Source organism: Gadus chalcogrammus, chromosome 14 (assembly GCF_026213295.1).
Source record: "Gadus chalcogrammus isolate NIFS_2021 chromosome 14, NIFS_Gcha_1.0, whole genome shotgun sequence".
NCBI classification, from domain to species: Eukaryota; Metazoa; Chordata; class Actinopteri; order Gadiformes; family Gadidae; genus Gadus; species Gadus chalcogrammus.
In genome coordinates this window covers 1,211,157-1,217,960 of record NC_079425.1, presented here as the reverse complement: position 1 = coordinate 1,217,960, position 6,804 = coordinate 1,211,157, and positions in this window count along the sequence as shown.

Sequence of the window (6,804 nt, the reverse complement as noted above, 5' to 3'; positions counted from 1 at the left end):
CGAAATAGAACAGAATGATTCCCATTTCTCTGCCTGCCTGGGTGATTAACGTGACAGAGCGGTCCTACTCAGTGAACGAGTGAACGATTGAACGGGCAAACGAGTGTCTTTCAAAGGGAGCCGCTTCCTGGCTCCTTGCTGGGTTCTGAAGATGAGGAACAAACGGTATTGTTTGTGTGTTCTACGCTCTGGCATAGCCCCGTCCCCACAGGCCAGAGAGAGACCCCGCCAGCACTCAGATTCAGACCTAAAATGAACATAAAGCCACAAATAGCCGGTACACTCCCCTGCTATTCCCACTACGTCATCCAGGAAGTATGTCTGATACTCGTCCATGACATACACTTGTGTTCCGTCCTTAAAGGAAAGTTATTGGCGAGTTATTGTTATTGGCAACGCTAAACATGAACCCCCCCACTGTGGGCCGGCAATTATGGAGATAGGAGATCATTAATAGTGAGTGAATGCACTTCATTCCATGCAGACCAAGCTTGGGGAATCTTTTGGGTGAAAAATCTCCTTCCCTTCTCTAGGAGTCAGCAGTCGAGGAGGCCAGGGCCGCATTACTCATCAGCAGACAGCGTCCATAACTCATTAGATGGTCCCTGCATAAAGCAGAGGAGTCGCTCTGCAGCAGCCCGGGGCCCGGACCAGAATACCCTGGACCCGCTGGACCCCGGCCCTACCCCCACCCAGAATACCCTGGACCCCGCTGGACCCCGCTGAACCCCCTGGACCCCGCTGGACCCCGCTGAACCCCGGCCCTACCCCCACCCAGAATACCCTGGACCCCGCTGGACCCCGCTGGACCCGCTGGACCCCCTGGACCCCCTGGACCCCGCTGGACCCCGCTGGACCCCGCTGGACCCCGCTGGACCCCGCTGGACCCCCTGGACCCCGCTGGACCCCGCTGGACCCCGCTGGACCCCCTGGACCCCGCTGGACCCCGCTGGACCCCCTGGACCCCGCTGGACCCCGCTGGACCCCCTGGACCCCGCTGGACCCCCTGGACCCCGCTGGACCCCGCTGGACCCCCTGGACCCCGCTGGACCCCCTGGACCCCGCTGGACCCCGCTGGACCCCGCTGGACCCCCTGGACCCCGCTGGACCCCGCTGGACCCCGCTGGACCCCGCTGGACCCCCTGGACCCCGCTGGACCCCCTGGACCCCGCTGGACCCCGCTGGACCCCCTGGACCCCGCTGGACCCCCTGGACCCCGCTGGACCCAGCTGGACCACGCTGGACCCCCTGGACCCCGCTGGACCCCGCTGGACCCCGCTGGACCCCCCTGGACCCCGCTGGACCCCGCTGGACCCCGCTGGACCCCCTGGACCCCGCTGGACCCCCTGGACCCCGCTGGACCCCGCTGGACCCCCTGGACCCCGCTGGACCCCCTGGACCCCGCTGGACCCAGCTGGACCACGCTGGACCCCCTGGACCCTGCTAGTCCCGGGCCCAAGCCCTCAGGATCATAATCAATGCATACATCTGAAAGCTGTGTGTACAACGACAAGTTCTGCTTCATGAGCAGCACTGAATAATGAACTCAGAGAGCTGAATCCTATCAGTCTCTCTTTGGTTGACTTGAGCTCATTTCAAAGAGATTAATGACGATCTCTTTCCTGCCCTCGACATCGCTAAATATTGTTACAAACACATTAGTTTGCCTCTAATATATTCTGGTTAATTTGATTTAGTGGTGTGTGTGTGTGGAAAAGATGAATCCTTGATACGCTGTGTTGGCCTTGGACGAGGTCTACTGTGTTGGAGCCAGGCTACGTCACCCCCCCCCCCCCCCCCTCCCCCCCAGGGATCATCCACTCATCTGTCGTCTCCACTCTGCTCCCCGTCTTGTGAGCAGCATGTAAACAGCGTTAAAGGGACCCGGGCCGTGAGCGGTCGGCTCCCAGAGCCACAGGGCGGGTCAAATGTATTCCTGGAGCACGTCGACAGAGGAAACAAAACAAGGCTGTCAGAAGGAACGTGAGAAATAGACCGCAGGACACAGAGACACTGACAAATAAGGTCAATGAACCACTCACAGAGTAGGTGTTGTTGTTAGCTTAGCCCTAAAGCTAACTCCCAATGCATCCATATGTACCATAGGAACTCCACGCAGGTCTGAGGGGGGGCTTGGTGTGGTCCAGACGGCCAGGGTCGTGTTCCCTTGAGGCGTTAGTCTCTCTCTCTCTCTCTCTCTCTCTCTCTCTCTCTGTCTCTCTCTCTCTCTCTCTGTCTCTCTCTCTCTCTCTCTCTCTCTCTCTCTCTCTCTCTCTCTCTCTCTCTCTCTCTCTCTCTCTCTCCCCCCCTTATGCATTAGTGATGAAATACACAGCGGATCATTTATAAACATCCGTTGTTTTGATACAAACTTTATGGGGCCAGACTTTTGATTAATATTTGCATACGATTGCATTGATGGTAAATTTCACAGAACGAGGTGGATCCTAAGAGAGAGTCGATCCCTGACTGAACCTAATGAACTCCAGGCAGCCGGCCTCCACATACTGACCATGAAGCACCTCGATCACAGCAGACAGACTGTCGGGCAGAGGGCCACTGATGGAGCTGATGGAGCGGGACTCAGACGCCTCCTGTCATTGAGGAGCAGCATCTGTGATGAGGTCACAGGTTTGATCTGCCCAATATGTGGCGAGCAACATCACGCGTCGAGCGTACTAATCGTCCTTGGGAGACGCTCCCCCGTCCATCTGTCTCCATGGCGACCCCGCGCGTCCTCCACAGCGACGAGGAGGTGGGGAGAGGAAGACTCTCACTCAGTTCATTGACAGATTGGTATTAAATCGCCCTCTGCTCTCTCCGTTTCTGGGAGGAATCGTTCTTCATCGCCTAACTTGCTTGAATGGAAACAAATAGAACTTTTGTCTCTTAGTGTTGTTGCTGGCAGTTCATAAATTTAATTCCATTTGAAATGTATTTGTAATCCCCAAATAAAGCCCTACGTGTTGGTCTCCTGTATACGGTAGAGGAAGGATGGACGCCCCACATTAAGAAACACAGCCATCCCCTCGATGCAAGGCTCAGACTATATTGCAGCAATCATGCCATCTTCAATTCCTCCCAACGTCAGTGCGGTGGCAGCGGGGCTCACCACTCCACAAACCATTTCCTCTGCATACTGATCCCCTTCCCTGTCGCTCTGAGGTTACCAGCAGAGGTGCTGTGATAGATATGTTGCCTAGCGATGGATTCAGACTCAGCCTACAACACGGGCCCCAGAGACTTGGTGTTAGGATGCCTCTGTGACTTGTTTGACTATGTTTGAACAATGGGAGAATACGGCAGCGAGCCTACTATAGTGTTGTTGCAGAGTTTGTTTGAAAAAGAGGACCTTTGTTTGCGATTCCAGCTGACGGATCACACACTGACGCCTGCTTACGTCTTCACCGTTCTTCTGTTCCAGGAACGTGCTCCTGCAGCTCGGAGCACTTTGGTTATTTAATATTGATTGAATGCTCTGCTGTCGGCCTCTCCTGGAAGACACTTTGGATAAAATTCTTGACGTAAATGATTGAATGAAAATAAACATGCAGGACAGAAACACTTTGTTTTTCTCATTTCACGAAATCATGAAAACAATTACCGGTACTCCAGCCTTGTTAAAGCGAAGGAACGCAATTTATTTTAGATTCGTTTTTTTGCTCTGACGGCAAAAGATCAGAATCATGCATCTGTGGCGGTCGCAGGCCTTTATCTGCTCGTCCAATCAGATCACTCGGCATCAAATACTTTTTTGTTTTTGAGGGAGGCCTACTGGTCTCTCCAAACGGCCGTCCTGGATGAAAGGGAGCTCGTCACTTGGGTCTCCAGCAGAGCAGGTCTCTGGACTGGCTGATTGTGGTAACGTACACAAAACAACGGGTCAACCTTTCAAATTCAAAAACAATTCCAAACTTTATTCACATACTTACTTAATAACTTAATACTTATTGGATCAATAATTACTAATAACTTTTCTCTAAATTTCCCATCTGGGAATATCAATCAATAAGTAAGCGATCGCTGTCATGTAGCGATGTCGCTAATCCCATTTCTACCCCTTACCCCTTCCCCTTACCCCTTCCCCTTCAAAACAAGGGGGAGGGGTAAGGGGAATGGGTAAGGGGTAGAAATGGGATTGGGCCTTAGAGTTTGACCACAGCGGTCCATCCAGCTGCTGACCCCTCTGACACTGTGAGTGAGTGGTGAGGCTGGTTCAACCTGTGCTCACTGATTACTCAACGAGCTACAGGTGTGCAGCCTCACCAGAGCCCACTCAGTCGGACCCAGGTCAGGCTGCGTCAAGCAGCCGTCATCCACACACACTCCACAGTCCGACACACACGATGTGACCTGCAACCGGACCCCAGGCTGCTGGGGCCAATCACGTGAGCCCGCTGTGAGACTGGACGACGCACACGGTAAGAAGAACCACGTTTACCATGTAGCATTAGCATCGTAGCAATCCGCTGTTTACCATGTGGCGCTAGCATCGTAGCATTCTGCTGTTTACCATGTGGCGCTAGCATCATAGCATTCCGCTGTTTACCATGTGGGGCTAGCATTGTAGCATTGTTTTTCGAGAACCTGTGAGGAGTGAAGAGAGGCTGATGGCCGCCGATGAACCGGGAGAGGTTCGGTGTGTTCCTTGGAGTTGAGCGCCGTATGGAACAGCTAAACCAGCCTGGGAGACAGAGCGATCAGTCGAGGAAGAGGAGCTTCTGAACCGCTGGCTCTCGCTTCATGTTGCCTCAGTCCCTCTGTGGTCTGATTGACAGGTCTCTGTCCTCCGGGGGGACGGTTCAGGACTGATTAGGCCTTAAGAGTCAAACTGCGGACGGATTCATAAATAATTGGCTTCCAATCCGATGCAGTGACTTGCGAGGCCCTTTGGTGGGTGCAGACGTCTATTAGATATGGCTTCCTCTGCTTCAATAGCTCTGTGTCGCCTGGGACCGCGGGAGGCTCCACCATCACCCTCAGAGCAGGCGGAGCTTCAAGGCGTTTGTTAGGATTTAGACTAAGAGCCAAACGAACTACATTTGTGACAAGACTAAGCACACATTTATTGTCTGCTACTGCATTGCTCTGTTTACTTGACAAACGGTGGGAACAGCCTCTGCATAGCCTCAGTCCAAACGCTGTTCTGTAATAAGTTAGGCTACTATGCACCATAGACCAATCCGTTTTATGATTTATTTATTTTGACAACCGGTTTTGAACACCTCTTTTTACATGACAAATGGTAACCGTTGGCCTCTGTGGCAGCCAGTTTCCTGCTGCTGTTGTCTGAATATGAACAGCGTTGGTAGGTATCACTGTGAACCTTCCCATTGCCACCAGTCTTCAGCTGAGGGTTTTACTGTCAGTCGAAGGCAGGTAGCACTGAGCCTCATCTGAGGATTACGAACCTCCCCTCAGAGCTGAGTCCAACCTCCCAGCCTTCAGATCGTGTCACTGGAGCTCGCTCCCTCGCCCGCTCCCTCGCCCGCTCTCTCGCTCTCCTCGCCCGGCGCTGTCACTGCAGGCCATGTTTGCGGATTTACCGCAAAAAATAATTAGCAGAGGAGCCCGGAGCCGAAGCGCGAGTGACTCTTCTGCCTCGTCAGAAAGATTCGAACTGAGCGCTACATGTTACGTAAGAGCGGCTAAATTTACCGATGCTCTTTTTATGCAAAGCTTCCCGCCGCAAACTGTGATGTTCTGAATCGGAGGACGGCTTTGTTTCCCTCCGAGCCGTTTCATTCTATTTCTGTCGTGGAAAAACAACATTTCAACCCTACAAAGGTCATGCTAATCCAAATGGTTTCCTGAAGGAGGAACAATTACAATTATTTTGTCCCCATGTCACTGGAAAAAAAAACAGCAATCCTCAATCACTGATTTCATTGTACATGATTATTTCCTTGATTTGAGCCTATTTCAGTGTGTTGAGCCTCTAATCGTCATTTAGTAGGCTACTACAAGTCAGCCCTTGTGAATGGTTGTGTGTTATTATGCACGCAATTTTTAGATCATTGATAGTGTGTGTGTGTGTGTGTGTGTGTGTGTGTGTGTGTGTGTGTGTGTGTGTGTGTGTGTGTGTGTGTGTGTGTGTGTGTGTGTGTGTGTGTGTGTGTGTGTGTGTGTGTGTGAAGGAAGTATAAAAGAATAAGGTATTTTTTTCTGAATGGGAGATGAGTCTGAAACGTGCATCCTTACTCTGAATCCAGTGAATAACTCCACTCTACACACGCGTCACAGCTGGGATATTGTACCCTCTAACCTCTTTCTCAGACACTGACGTCTCTAGCATTGAAAACATTTCACAGAAATGTCTTCACTTCATGAAGAAGGACGCGCTGCGCACACAGAGAGTGCTTAACCCTTCCCTGGAACGCAGTGTCAGATGTGCGACACTGAGCTGTCTCTTCATTCAGCTCATGTACACTGAGGCGTCTGCCGCTCCAACCGGAATAACATTTGCTTTGATGCTCGCACAAAGCAAACATCAATTGCCTGCGTTGGGTCCTGAGCCCGTGTAGCACTAAACAGGTTCAGTGTCGATAGCAGACTACCAGCATTACGTACAATAACTCTACAAACAGGTGGTCAATGAGATGTTAAGTGTTTATTACGTTTATACGTTTCATTAGTTCAATCGTGCGGCACGTGGATCAGGAGGTAGGGCGGGTTGGCCGGTAACTGGAAGGTTGCTAGTTCGATCCCCGGCTCCTCCTGAGTGTGGAGGTGTCCCTGAGCGAGACGCCTCACCCTGACTGCTCCTGACCAGCTGGCTGTCGCCCTGCGTGGCTGACTCCGCCG